This window comes from Rana temporaria, chromosome 9, assembly GCF_905171775.1.
Source record: "Rana temporaria chromosome 9, aRanTem1.1, whole genome shotgun sequence".
Classification (NCBI taxonomy): Eukaryota; Metazoa; Chordata; class Amphibia; order Anura; family Ranidae; genus Rana; species Rana temporaria.
In genome coordinates, this window is record NC_053497.1 from 24,509,377 (window position 1) to 24,524,859 (window position 15,483).

A 15,483-nucleotide genomic window follows, 5' to 3' on the forward strand; every position below is an offset into this window, starting at 1 on the left:
CTTCCCAGCGCTATCCGGCGCCTGCGCACAGACATCGGAGCTGACTGCGCAGGCGCCGTGAAGAGCAAACGCCTATTTCGGCTATTTCCGTGAAGCGTGACGCGCCATAGCCGGCCGTCAATCGCGAGCCCTCTGAATAGGAACGCCCATTCCCCGGAAACTTTAGTACGCGATTACACTGAGTACGGCGCCAAAAAAATATATAAAGGCATACTGTAGCTCACGCTACTATGCTGAAAGAGATGCTAGAAAAAAAAAAAAATGACATCCTCCCAGTGGCTCGCCTAAGGGCCCCGCTGTGACGCGATCGGTCACCGGCTGTTTTACCAAGCTGGTCCAAACAAACCATTTCACTAGCTTTGTTTGCTGCAACTGTGTACTGTATAAACTGTAGGTAACCACAGCTACGTACAGTATATAGTGCTGTTCTGTTCCCTGTCCCATTACTGGAGCAAAATCTAGTCTAGCTGAGCTCAGCTCGACCATTCAGAGGGAGCCTTGTATTCTGTGAATGAATACAAAGCTTTCTGTGATTGGCTGAGGCAGAGTTTGATGTCGTCAGCCTACCTCTTCACCTCAGCCAATCTGAGGATGCTTATAAACACGCTTTGTTGCAATGTCCAGCGTTCCCCCACCAACAAGATGGCCTCCCAGCATACGCTAGCGACAATGTCACTTTATGACGAAACGCATAGGGAGGAGTCAGCGACGTGACGCTGGTGTATGTTGGGACGTGACGGCCATCTTGTTGGTGGGGGAACGCTGGACATTACTAGTAACAAAGCATGTTTTTCCTGTGTTCCTGTCACTTTATAAACTACAAGGCTTCCTCTAAATGGCTGAGCAGCGGTCAGCCCGACTTGTTTTTCCTGCGGGAGCAGGACGACAAGACTACATCCCGCTGCCGGAAAAGAGTGCTGTGTGTAGCGGAGGACACATACAGTTTATACAGCGTTCCCAGATGCTGCATTTGTAAGTGAAGTAAATCGTTTGGTTGGACCAAGCTGACCAAACGAATTAAAGGTGAATTAAAACACGGAGATCAACTTTTAGGCTTAATTTCCATGGACGTTTTACAGCCACTTTTCTTAATGTTTTTTTGCAGCTTAAAAACGGCTCTCCATGTTAGTGCAGACGTTAAATGGCCAAAAACGTGCAAAAACGCTACCGCTGAGTTTTTGAGCTCCAGCTAAAAAAAAAAAAAAAATGTGAAAAACAAACATGGACAGGTGTTTTTAAGCTGTAAAAAAGGCTAACAAAAGTGGCTGTAAAAACGTCCATGGAAATGAAGCCTAAAAGTGTATATTTACCCAAAAAATATATAAAAAGAATGTTTATTATTGCACTCCTTAGATGTTGCTGCTGCATTTGTTTTTCTTTATCGTTACATCACGGGACACAGAGCGGCATTCATTACTATATGGGTTATATGGAGTACCTTCAGGTGTAGACACTGGCAATCTTCAAACAGGAAATGCCCCTCCCTATATAACCCCCTCCCATAGGAGGAGTACCTCAGTTTTTACGCCAGTGTCTTAGGTGTTAGTCATGGTTTAGCTTGCCTCCGCATCCTTGGGATTAGGTGAGCTACCGGTTCTGTCCAAAAAAGCCTGAGCGCTAAAGTGGTCAGTAACCGGACCCCAAACCCTTGGGGTATAGCCCATAATGCTTTCTTTTTAAGAGAGCTGGACCCTGGGCCCAGAACTTAGAAAACCTTTGGGCGCCTAATGTTTTCTGTTTGCCAGGGTGCTGTATGGGCCCAGGACAGTGGATCCTTCATGGAAGAAGAAGGTTCCCAGGGCCTGAAGGTCTAGACATCCCCACGGAGATGGGGGAAGATTGGGCCTCTTGCTTTGCAAAGTCCTGCGGCATGGAGCAGGTAAGTAAGGGGAAAACTTGCGGAACTTGGCTCTTAGCAAGTTTTTTCTGGGAGGTCACAGGGGACATGCCTAAAAGTTATGCATTGCATCTGGCAAACCAGTCACATATCATGAAGATAGGATGGCTCTATATGTTGTTATTCCCCTTAAAAAAGTGACCTCCCTGGTAGTATTGGAAAAGCTGTGAGTGGGGCCTTTTGTGTACAAATGTATGTGTGTGTCAGAGAGCTATGCTTACCTGCAAGCCTCCAGGCGATGCTCTATCCAGTCCTCTTCCTCATGCCTGCAAGGCAGGCAGAACGCTGTCCTCCTCGTGTGTTCCAGGCCTGCGGCTGCAGGAACAGAGAGGCCCTTCCTCCCATACACCCCCCCCGTCGGCGGGCACGCGCGCGGCGCGCGTGCACGTGTTTATAGGCGCATTTGGCGCCGTTTTAGCTGGGGGGGAAGGGCGGGTCAGTGATTTAAGGAAGGGGCGGCCCTTCCTTGGATACCACAGCTCATTCGATACTATGGTTTGAGGGAGGAAGGACTGGAGTGAAGCACGGGGCGCTGAGGACACACAGTGGCCAGAAAGAATACTACAGTCTTCAGAAGATTGTGGTTTAGCCTAGGAATAGGCTGTTTTTTCTTTTCCATCTCATAGTCTTTTCTTTGGCAATACTACTCAGGGGGATAGAATGTTTTTTCTTGCCTAGATTGAAAAAAAAAAAAAAAAAAAAGAAAGGAAAAGAAGTTTTTTTCTTTTAAAAAAAAAAAAAAAAAAAAAGTGTCATCTGGGGAAGAGGAAACATTTTTTATTCCCCAAACAGGTGTTTGGGCATTTAACTATTTATAAGTCCCAGGTACCAATAAGTAGCAGGTGTACCTCGGTATTGTACCATGGCATCAAAGAACAAATCAGAGGGTACAAAAGGTGGGGATTCCCCCACAGGGTCTGAGGTCTCGGATAGAGCTATGCCGCTGCTTTCCCCACTGGGAGCCGTTGGGCCATCGGGATCGGGGGCTGGAGCTGACGCGAGTCTACCCAATCCTAAAATGGTCACGGAGGAGGTGTTACTTACCTCTTTAAATGAGATGCAGAAAAGCATGGGAAAGATGATAGCCGCAGCTATGCGGGGTAGTAAGCGGAATAGATCTCCGTCACCCGTGCGCGGACCCTCGGAAGAGGAGGTCCTTTTCTCTGGGGAATTGGACGACCTCTTGGACAAGGACCAAGTAGGTTCAGGGATCGATGATCCGGATACAGAGGAGTCTGGGGCAGTCTCCCTGAGGGAGAGCTGGTGGATTCAAGACTTGACGGACTTGGTCCATAAGGCATTCAACCTGCCTATACCAGATCTCCAGGTATCGACGGTTTCAGCTTTGGGCTCACTGAGGGCGCCTCAAAGCAGGGCGGTGTTTCCGATCCATCCTCCATTGGAGGGAGTCTTGTTCCAAGATTGGAACAAACCAGACAAGGTTTTCTTACCACCTAAGAAATTTTCTGTCTTGTATCCTATGGAAGAAAAGTTTTCCAAGAGATGGGCTTCTCCTGCAGTAGACGCAGCCATCTCATGTGTTAACAAATCGTTAACATGCCCTGTAGAAAACATACAGGTTTTCAAGGATCCAGTTGATAAACGCTTGGAAGCACTACTTAAAAACTCCTTCACTGCTGCAGGGGCAGTAGTACAGCCAGCCGTGGCTGCGATTGGAGTCGCTCAAGCTTTATCGGATCAATTTAAGCAAATGCTTGAACTTATTCCTGCCGAGCAGGCAGAAGAATTTTCGGATGTCCCTAAGGCCATTTGTTTTACGGTAGACGCTATCAAGGATTCTATCCAGCAAGCGTCACGTTTATCGTTATCCCTTATCCATATGAGAAGACTCTTATGGTTAAAAAGCTGGGAGGCTGAGCCCCCATGCAAGAAGCTCCTGGTAGGGTTCCCCTTCCATGGAGGTCGGCTCTTCGGAGAAGACCTAGATAAATACATTCAGACCATTTCAAAAGGCAAGAGTACTCTCTTGCCAACTAAGAAGAAGGTTCAGGGGCCTGCGTTTAAACGACAGTCCTCCCCTGGACAGGGGCCCTCTAATGCCAAGCAGTATCGACGGCCCCCTGCAAGAACAAACTTCGGCTTCAACAGCAGATCACAAAGACAGGCTGTTAGAGGCAAGAGGCAGTGGTTTCGCAAACCAGCAAAACCAGCCCCCAAGTCTACCTTATGAAGGGGCGCCCCCACCCACGAAGGTGGGGGGAAGGCTGCGACTCTTTTCGGAGATTTGGGAAGCCAGCATTCCCGACGAGTGGGTACGGTCTTCCGTGGCCACAGGCTACAAGCTAGAGTTCCTAAGGTTTCCTCCTCCTCATTTCCAGGAGTCGAGGATTCCAAACGATCTGGAGAAAGGAGCCGCATTAAGATCGGCTCTAGATCATCTACTTTCCCAGGAAGTAATAGTAGAGGTACCAGTCCTGGAACAGGGACTGGGTTTCTACTCCAACCTATTCATCATCCCAAAGGCCAATTTTGGACCTAAAGATGGTAAATGCATACTTAAAAGTCCGCTCATTTCGGATGGAATCCGTGCGGTCAGCAGCTGCCACACTCCAAAAGGACGACTTCATGGCGTCCATAGACATAAAGGATGCCTACCTTCATGTTCCAATTTATCAGCCACATCAAAGATATCTACGCTTTATGGTGGCTTCGCGTCATTTCCAATTCGTGGCGCTTCCCTTCGGGTTGGCTACGGCCCCCCGCGTGTTCACGAAGGTTCTAGCTCCAATCCTAGCCAAGCTAAGGATTCAAGGGGTCACGATCCTAGCATACCTGGACGACCTCCTAGTCATAGACCACTCGTCTCCCGGCTTGGAGCGAGCAGTGGCCCTCACGGTCCAATACCTCGAGAGGTTCGGCTGGGTCCTAAACCGGGAAAAGTCAGCATTCCAGCCCACAAGGCAATTGGAATATCTCGGCATGAGATTAGACACAGAACAACAAAGAGTGTTCCTACCTCTGAGGAAGGTCGAAGCCATCAAGGTGTTAATCCTACTGGTTCTAAGCAAGAAAGAACCGACTATTCGCCTATGTATGAGACTACTAGGCAAGATGGTGGCTACCTTCGAGGCGGTGCCATACGCCCAGAGCCACACTCGCATCCTGCAGGCAGCCATCCTGTCAGCATGGAGCAGAAGGCCACAGGCCTTGGATATCCCGTTGCCACTCTCATCAAGAATCCGGCAAAGTCTGTGTTGGTGGTTAGACCCTCAGAACCTACTGAAGGGAAGGTCTTTCAGCCCAGTGGCTTGGAAGATAGTGACCACAGACGCCAGCCTGACGGGCTGGGGAGCAATTGTGGAGGGTTCCACTCGCCAAGGTATTTGGGCAAAGCCAGAGAAGCAGTTGCCCATCAACATCTTGGAGCTCAGAGCTGTTCGACTAGCCCTCAGGGCTTGGACGTCGAAATTGCAGGGGTTCCCGGTGAGAATTCAATCAGACAATGCCACGGCAGTGGCATACATAAATCACCAAGGGGGAACCAGGAGTCAGGCCGCTCAGAGAGAAGTGAGCTTGATTCTCCTATGGGCAGAGGCTCATGTGCCCTGCATATCGGCAATATACATTCCCGGAGTGGACAACTTTCAGGCGGACTTCTTAAGCCGCCAGACTCTATGGCCGGGGGAATGGTCTCTGCATCCACAGGTCTTTCAAGCACTCTGCCAAAGATGGGGAGTGCCGGACGTGGATATCATGGCATCGAGACTCAACAAGAAGCTAGACAGGTTCATGTCCGGTCAAGGGATCTGATGGCCTGCGGAACCGATGCTCTGGTTTGCCCTTGGCATCAGTTCAAACTTCTTTATGCGTTTCCCCCGCTCCAGTTACTACCCCGCCTGCTGCGCAGGATCAGGGTGGAGCGCATACCAGTCTTCCTGGTAGCTCCAGCATGGCCCAGAAGGGCATGGTACTCACTAATCCTAAGGATGGTAGTGGGAAACCCTTGGACTCTGCCTCTAAGGCCAGACCTGCTATCGCAAGGTCCGATCCTCCACCCTGCCTTACGGCATCTAAATTTGACGGCCTGGAAGCTGAATCCTCGATTCTCAGGGGTAGAGGTCTGTCTCAGAAGGTAATCTCTACCCTAATCAGAGCCAGGAAACCGGTCTCTAGGGTGATTTATCACAGGGTCTGGAAGGCCTATGTAGGCTGGTGTGAGTCCAAGCTATGGCTTCCTCGCAAATTCACCATTGATAGAGTTTTAAGTTTTCTCCAGCTAGGAGTGGATAAAGGATTGGCATTAAGCACAATCAAAGGACAGATTTCTGCTCTGTCAGTGTGGTTTCAGCGGCCGCTGGCCACCCACTCGCTGGTTAAGACCTTCCTTCAAGGGGTCTTGCGTATTAAACCTCCAGTTAAATCCCCGCTTTGTCCGTGGGATTTAAATCTTGTCCTGTCAAGTTTACAGAAACAACCGTTTGAGCCGTTGGCTGAAGTTCCTTTGGTTCTACTGACAAGGAAGTTGGTATTTTTGGTTGCCATAGTTTCCGCAAGAAGAGTTTCGGAACTGGCAGCCTTATCCTGTAAGGAACCATATCTTATATTTCATAAGGACAAGGTCGTTCTCCGCCCTCATCCTTCCTTCCTACCGAAGGTCATATCCAGTTTTCATTTGAACCAGGATTTGGTATTACCATCCTTCTTCCCTAAACCTACTTCCAGAAAGGAAGGGTTGCTGCATACCTTGGATATTGTCAGGGCCATGAAGGCCTATCTTAAAGCTACAGAGAAGATCCGAAAAACAGATGTGCTGTTTATTCTACCGGATGGGCCCAAGAAGGGGCAGGCAGCTGCAAAGTCCACCATTTCTAGGTGGATCAAGCAATTAATCACTCAGGCCTACGGCTTGAAAGGGTTGCCTCCTCCAGTATCATTAAAGGCTCATTCTACTAGAGCCATGGGCGCCTCCTGGGCAGCACACCACCAGATCTCTATGGCTCAAGTTTGCAAGGCGGCAACCTGGTCTTCTGTCCACACATTCACAAAATTCTACAAGTTGGACGTAAGAAGGAATACTGATACTGCCTTCGGGCAGGCAGTGCTGCAAGCTGCAGTTTGAGACCCTCGGATCCCGGGGGCTCCTCTTTTTTTTGAGTTAAATTTAAAATTTAAGATTATTTTTCTCAAATAAGTTGGATTTATTATGATTTGAGTATATCTCTAAATTAAATCCTTTTGTCTTGGAGATGTTCTCCCTCCCCTCATTGTAAGCATTGCTTTGGGACATCCCATATAGTAATGAATGCCGCTCTGTGTCCCGTGATGTAACGATAAAGAAAAAGAGATTTTTAATACAGCTTACCTGTAAAATCTTTTTCTTGGAGTACATCACGGGACACAGAGCTCCCACCCCTCTTTTTGAGGACCATTTTGGGAGGCATACTGCTTGCTACAAAACTGAGGTACTCCTCCTATGGGAGGGGGTTATATAGGGAGGGGCATTTCCTGTTTGAAGATTGCCAGTGTCTACACCTGAAGGTACTCCATATAACCCATATAGTAATGAATGCCGCTCTGTGTCCCGTGATGTACTCCAAGAAAAAGATTTTACAGGTAAGCTGTATTAAAAATCTCTTTTTCTGCAAGTAGGGAAAATTGTTGATCCTCTCAAATGAACGCAGCCACCATATCTAACAACCATCAAGTTGTATTTTTTGTTTTTGATCACACAGGCCAAAACAGGTTCACTTTAATGTAGCCCTCCCCAGCAACACATACTTGCCTACCTTAACCACCCCATTGCTCCATTCAGCTGCCTGGAGCAAAGGAAAGTCCTTTGAAAGCTAAGAGATGCCCATGTCATAGCTTTTACAGTGCTATAGATCCAATTTTGACTGCAGTGATGGGCCCAAGGCTGTTTTCTTCAGTTACCAGTGCTGAGAAAAGCTAAGCATCTCATCTGCTGGTTGGGTAGTGAATTAAAGGGGGTTGTTTTTTTTTTTTTTTGATGGCTTTATATATAGATATATAATCTCCTGTGCAAGGGTTTTGCAGAGAGTGGCTCTGATCCTCCTCCTCTTCTGGGGTCCCCCTGTGGTGCTCCTGGCTCCTTCTCGACCTGCCCCCACGGAGAGCCACTTTGCATGGGGGCACTCAGCTGGGTGGCTCCCGAGTCTTGCTGCTCTGTCCATAGACAGACAGCAGGACTTGGTGCTGACCGCCGCGTCACTGGATTTGATTGACAGCGGCAGGAGCCAATCGCTCCTGCTGCTATTAATCTATCCAATGAGAACGTGAGGCAGCTGCTGTGCTTGTCCCCGACTCCCTGTCAATGGAACGATCGTGTTCGGGCAAGTAAGGGGGGAAGCTGCACTACAGAATGTTTGTTTTTCACCTTGCATTAGGCCCCTTACACATTGAGGCGGTTTTCATGCGGTACAGCGCTAAAAATAGCGCTGCTATACCGCATGAAAAAACCTGCCCTGTAGTGTTCAATGTGAAAGCCCGAAGGCTTTCACATTGAAGCGGTGCGCTAGCAGGAGCGCACCAAAAGTCCTGCTAGCCGCATCTTTAACGCGGTATAGGAGCGGTGTGTTCACCGCTCCTATACCGTGCTTTCCCATTCAAATCAATGAGAAAGCGCGGTAATACCGCCCGCAATGCGAGCGGTATTAACCCTTTTTTGGCCGCTAGCAGGGGTTAAAACCTCACTGCTAGCGCCCGAATATCGCGGTAAATACGACGGTATAGCCACACTACATATAGCGCGGCTATACCGTCACCGTGGCTCCACGCCTCCAATGTGAAAGAGGCCTACGTGAAGTCCCACCCAAAAATTAACTTCCACTTATCCGGTTCCTCCCAGGTATTTGCTCCCACTTCCGGCTATAGATTGCCACATAATCTGTGGTGATCTACACCACTTCCGGACCCTCCTTCGTCCACCTTGCTGTCTTCTGGGAGACGCACAGGTCCCAGAAAGCAGCAGGGACCAGTCGGGATGAGCAGAGCGAATCTCGCATGTGCAGTAGGGAACCAAGAAGGGAAGTCTTAAGACTTCACTTCCTGATTCCCTTACTGAAGATGCCAGTGCCTCCACCCGAGAGCCGAAGGTACAGGTCGGGTGAGGACATCGTGAGCACCCAAGACAGCAGCTACGAACACTGCAGCTGCCGACTTAAAAAAATAAATAAAAATTGTGTACATACGTATTGTATGACGCTATGCAGTGTTTGTAGCTGCTGTCTTTAAAAGAAAAAAAAACTCGCCTGTCCAGGGTGCTCGCAATGTCTTCACCCGACCCGTACCCTTGGCTCACTTTTGGTGGAACTTTAACCACTTAAGGACCGCCTAACGCCGATATACGTCGGCAGAATGGCATGGCTGGGCACAAGCACGTACCTGTACATCCTCTTTAAGTGCCCAGCCGTGGGGCGCGCGCCTGCGACCCGGTCCAAAGCTGTGGGACCCGCGGACCTGATCGCCGCCGGAGTCCCACGATCGGTCACAGGAGCTGAAGAATGGGGAGAGGTGTGTGTGTGTGTGTGTGTGTGTGTGTGTGTGTGTGTGTGTGTGTAAACACACCTTTCCCGTTCTTCACAGTGGCAGTGTCATCGATCGTCTGTTCCCTGATATAGGGAAAGGCACACGTCCAGCCCCGCCCCCTACAGTTAGAAACACATATGAGGTCACACATAACCCCTTCAGCGCCCCCCTAGTGGTTAACTCCCAAACTAATTGTCATTTTCACCGTAAACTGCATTTTTTAAAGCACCTTTTGCTGTGAAAATGACTGGTCCCAGAAAATGTGTCAATTGTCCGATGTGTCGGCCAAAATGTCGCCGCCATTGGTAGTAAAAATTTTTTTTTATTAAAATGCAATAAAACTATCCCCTATTTTGTAAACGCTATAAATTTTGCGCAAACCAATCAAACGCTTATTGCGCTTTTTTTTTTTTTTTTTTTTTACCTAAAATCTGTAGAATACGTATCGGCCTAAACTGAGGGAAAAAAAGTATATATTATATATTTTTGGGGGATTTTTATTATAGCAAAATGTAAAAAAAAAATTCAAAATTGTCGCTCTATTTTTGTTTTTAGCGCAAAAAATAAAAACCGCAGGTAATTAAATACCACCAAAAGAAAGCTCTATTTGTGGGGAAAAAAAGGAGGCCAATTTTGTTTGGGAACCACGTCGCACGACCGCGCAATTGTCAAAGCGACGCAGTGCCGAATCGCAAAAAGGGGCCTGGTCCTTTACCTGCACATTGGTCCGGGTCTTAAAGCGGGGGTTCACCCTTAGAGGGCACTTTTCCCCCTTCGCTTCCTGCTCGTTATTACTAGGGGAATCGGCTATTTATTTTAAAATATGTGCAGTACTTACCCGTTTACGAGATGCATCCTCTCCGTCGCTTCCGGGTATGGGCTTCGGGAATGGGCGTTCCTTCTTGATTGACAGGTTTCCGAGAGGCTTCCGACGGTCGCATCCATCGCGTCACGATTTTCCGAAAGAAGCCGAACGTCGGTGCGCAGGCGCAGTATAGAGCCGCACCGACGTTCGGCTTCTTTCGGCTACGAGTGACGCGATGGATGCGACCGTCGGAAGCCTCTCGGAAGAATGTCAATCAAGAAGGAACGCCCGCTCCCGAAGACCATACCCGGAAGCGACGGAAGAAGATGCAGCTCGAAAACGGGTAAGTACTGCACCTATTTTAATACAAATAGCCGATTCCCCTAGACCGAACGAGCAGGAATCTAGGGGAAGAAAAAAAAAAAATTTAGAAATGGGTGAACTCCCGCTTTAAGTGGTTAAAGTGAAAAACCTTGAGGCTTTGCAACCCCTTTAAAGCAAATTATTTTTTTTTTATTTTTTTTTATTAAAGCGCAGGTTTCCTTAGGAACACATGGCTAAACCATTTGGTGCTTGCATTGATATAAAAAAAAGTTTGGCAGATGTGCAGCTTTTAAAAATTGAGCCGGGAGCCATTTAATTTTTTTTTTATTTATTACACAGTGGAGTACTGCTTGGAATGTAAGAAGCAAATTTGATGTCCTAGACCAGGGCTAGGCAATTAGCGGACCTCCAGCTGTTGCAGAACTACAAGTCCCATGAGGCATAGCAAGACTCTGACACCCAGAGGCATGATGGGACTTGTAGTTTTCCAACAGCTGGAGGTCCTCAGTTTAGGCCGATGTGTATTCTACTTATTTTTGTAAAAAAAAAAAAAAAATCGCAATAAGTGTATATTGTTTTGCGCAAAAGTTATAGCATCTACAAAATAGCTGATAGTTTAATGGCTTTTTTATTAGTAATGGCGACGATTAGTGCGCGTGTTTTTTTTTTTAATTTTTTTTGTGACTGCAACATTATGGCAGACACTTGACACTATTTTGGGACTATTCACAATTATACAGCGATCAGTGCTATAAAAATGTACTGGTTACTGTATAAATGTGACTGACAGGGAAGGGGTTAAGTGTGTCCTGGGGAGTGATTCTCACTGTAGGGGGATGGGCTACAAGTGACATGACAGATCACTGTTCCTGATGACAGGGAGCAGTAAGTAGATCAGTGTCCTGTCACTAGGCAGAACAGGGAAATGCCTTGTTTACGCAGGCATCCCCCCATTCTGCCTCTGTGACCCGATCACGGGACACCGGCAGATATTTAGTCCGCGGTTACGGTCATAGATCATGCGGTGCACACCCACAATGCCATGATTTAAAGGGGACGTACCTGTACACCCATTTGCCGAGCCATTGTACATCGTCGTGCGCTGGTCAACGTGTGGTTAAAGTAGAACAAAAAATAAATAAAAAAAATTGCCTTTAAAGTTTTGAGTAGAGGGAGATGAGAACCCCTGTCGGTTTTTCATGGCTGTTTGCATCTCCGTTGGGGAGATTCACTCTCTATTTGTCAGTGAAAGAGAGAATACTAAATTTTGGGGTTCTCCCCAGAAAAGTAATAAAGGGGAAATTTTCCAATTGGGACACTAGTTCTGGTGACCTGGGGGTCTCCAATGAATTCCCTTAATTTGCAGGTATTTCCTCACTTCCTTTTTGGCTATGGGACAGGAAGTGAAGGGGAAATCTCCCTAATGGGACATAGATGGCAAAAATTTTAATTTGACAATTATACAGTATAACCTTTCCTTATTCATTCAAACTGGAAAGAAAGCTGCCTATAGTGCTATTTGAACCATGATGTTGGGGAAAGTCAGGCCACGGTACCAAACATGAAGCGCAATTAGATTAGTGGTACAGAAAAGGTTTTTATGGCTAATAAAACTATCTGCATGCTTCTTGTGGCATCATATTTTTTGTTCTTACATTTTACAGCTGATCTCCCAGATTTTATTGAAGTGTAAATGGTTAATTTGAACCAAACTGGTCCAAATGAACGATTAGCTTCACTAAGTGTGTGTTTTAACCACTTCCTTACCGGCCCATAGTGAAATGACGTCCACAAAGAACCTCTGCCGTTCAGAGTGGACGTCATATGACGTCCTAGGCTTTGTGGGGGGGATATCTGAATGATGCCTGCAGCTAGAGGCATCATTCAGATATCCTTCTAAACTGCCGGCGATTCTGCACAACGTAAGAACGATCATAGCGGCGGTTCCGCCGCTAGATCGTTCTTACAGGCGGCGGGAGGGGACATCCCCCCCCTCCCGCCGCCATCTGGTGCTTCTCCGGGCTCTCCCGTGCCATCGGGGGCCCGGAGAACGAATCGTCCGGCGCTCGCAGGAAGCATAGAGATGACTGGTGACCAGATGGTCACCAGTCATCTCTATGACCGTCGGAGGACCCGGGCGCGATGTGATGACGTCACGCCCGGGTCCCGTAAGTAAACAAAGCCGCGATTGCGGCTGCTAAGCAACAGCAAGCATGAGATCGGTGAATTTTTTTTCACCGATTTCATGCTTTCCAGCCTGGAGGAGAGATGTGGGGTCTTATTGACCCTGCATCTCTCCATAAAGAGGACCTGTCACACACATTCCTATTACAAGGGATGTTTACATTCCTTGTAATAGGAATAAAAGTGATCAAAAAAAAAAAAATTAAAAAAAAAAGTGTAAAAAAAGAAATAAATATATAAAAATAAAAAAAGAAATAAAATTTATTTTTTTAACGCCCCTGTCCCCGGTAGCTTGCGCGCAGAAGCGAACGCACACGCAAGTCCCGCCGACATATGTAAACGCCGTTTAAACCACATATGTGAGGTATCGCCGCGTGCGTTAGAGTGCCAGCAACAATTCTAGCACTAGATCTCCTCTGTAAATCTAAACTGGTAACCTGTAAAAAATTTCAAATCGTTGCCTATGGAGATTTTTAAGTACCGAAGTTTGGCGCCATTCCATGAGTGTGCGCAATTTTAAAGCGTGACATGTTAGGTATCTATTTACTCGGTGTAACATCATCTTTCCTATTTTACAAAAAAATTGGGCTAACTTTACTGTTTTTTAATTTTTTTAATTCATGCAACAATTTTTTTCCAAAAAAAAGGCGTTTGAAAAATTATTGCGCAAATACCGTGCAAGATAAAAGGTTTCAATGACCGTCGTTTTATTCCCTAGGGTGTCTGCTAAAAAAAAATATATAATGTTTGGGGGTTCTGCGTAATTTTCTAGCAAAAAAAATATGATTTGTACATGTAGGAGAGAAGTGCCAGAATAGGCCTGGTATGGAAGTGTGTATAACTGCCCTGTATGGAAGAGGTTAACTACTTGCCGACCAGCCGCCGTTGTTTTACTGTGGCAGGTCGGCTCCCCTGCGCGAGAGCCCGTAGCTATACGTTGGCTCTCGCGCAGGCCACTAGGGGCACGCTCGCCCCCCCACTCCCGTGCCCGGCGGGCGCGATCGCCGCCGGGCACAAGTGATCGTTTGTTACAGAGCGGGGACCGGGAGCTGTCAGGGAGAGAAATGCTGATCTTTTGTTCATACAATGTATGAACAGAAGATCAGTGATTTCCCCTAGTGAGTCCACCCCCCTACAGTTAGAACTTAGAACACACCCAGGGAACATACTTAACCCCTTCCCCGCCCCTAGTGTTAACCCCTTTCCTGCCAGTGGCATTTTTATAGTAATCCAATGCATTTTAATGGCACTGATCGCTATAAAAATGCCAATGGTCCCAAAAATGTGTCAAAAGTGTCCGCCATAATGTCGCAGTACTGAAAAAAAATCGCTGATCGCCGCCATTACTCGTAAAAAAAAAAAAATTAATAAAAATGCTCCCTATTTTGTAAACGCTATGGGCCAGATTCACAGAGCAGATACGACGGCGTATCTGTTCTATCTATGCGACTGATTCATAGAATCAGTTACGCATAGATATCCATAAGATCTGACAGTTGTAATTGTTTTACACTGTCGGATCTTAAGATGCAATACCGCGGCTGGGAGGAGTTTGCGTCGTAAACCAAAGTCGGGTATGCAAATTAGGAGTTAGGCCATTCACAACGGTTTTTCGCGTTCGCTACGTCGCCGCTAGTCTAGTTTCCCGTCGCAAAGTTAGTAGTTTTTTTTGGTGCCTCAACTTTACACAGCAATCGTATGTGCTGTATAAAGTATGCCCCTCGTTCCCGCGTCGAAATTTAAAAAAGAACGTAGTTTGCGTAAGCCTTCCGGGAATACGGAATTCCGCTACGCGCGTCGCCGTTCGAAAAATGACGTCACTTCGCGCAAAGCACGGCGGGAGTTCGGAAACGGAGCATGCGCTGTAGGTCCGGCGCGGGAGCGCGCCTAATTTAAATGGCACACGCCCATTTGAATTGGCCCGCCTTGCGCCCGAGGCAGCCGGCGTAGTTTTTTTTAATCGCAAGTGCTTGGTGAATCAGGCACTTGCGAAGAAAAATTTCGGCGCTCATCTACGTGAATCTGGCCCTATAACTTTTGCACAAACCAATCAATAGACGTTTATTGCGTTTGTTTTTTTTTTTTTATTTATTTATTTTTTTACGAAAAATATGTATAAGAATACGTATCGGCCTAAACTGAGGAAAAATGTTTTTTTTTTTTTATATTTTTGGGGGATATTCATTATAGCAAAAAATATTCATTGTTTTCAAAATTGTCGCTCTTTTTGTTTATAGCGCAAAAAACTTAAAACCGCAGAGGTGATCAAATACCACCAAAAGAAAGCTCTATTTGTGGGGGAAAAAGGATGCCAATTTTGTTTGGGAGCTATGTCGCACGACCGCGCAATTGTCAGTTAAAGCGACGCAGTGCCGAATTGCAAAAAGTGCTCTGGTCTTTGACCAGCAATATGGTCTGGGGGTTAAGTGGTTAAAGTGTTTGTAGCATCAGCTATATACAGCGCTATGTTATCGCAGTGGGATGGGAACTTCCTGTCCCATACTTGGAACAAAATGGAGTCAGACTGAGCGCTGCACAACCGTTCAGAAAAAGATTTGTATTCTGTGAATGCATGCAAGGCTTCCTCTGATTACTTGATGTCACAATCTTCGACTCGACCAATCAAAGGAAGCTTTGTATTTATAGACTCAGTTTTGCTCCACGAGCAGCACAGGAAGTTCCTATCAAAACACAGCGCTGTATACTGTGTAGGGCTGCAACTAACGATTATTTTCATAATCGATTAGTTGGCCGATTGTTGTTTCGA

The 15,483-nt window shown here is 46.9% G+C and overlaps 1 protein-coding gene across 1 annotated transcript in view; it reads left to right on the top strand.

Annotated features, from left to right (window-relative positions):
- The window catches only part of LOC120913201 (protein bicaudal D homolog 2-like), a 75,221-nt gene that overhangs the window by 42,037 nt on the left and 17,701 nt on the right, over nt 1-15,483 (top strand). The gene's annotated exons all lie outside the window — the stretch shown is intronic.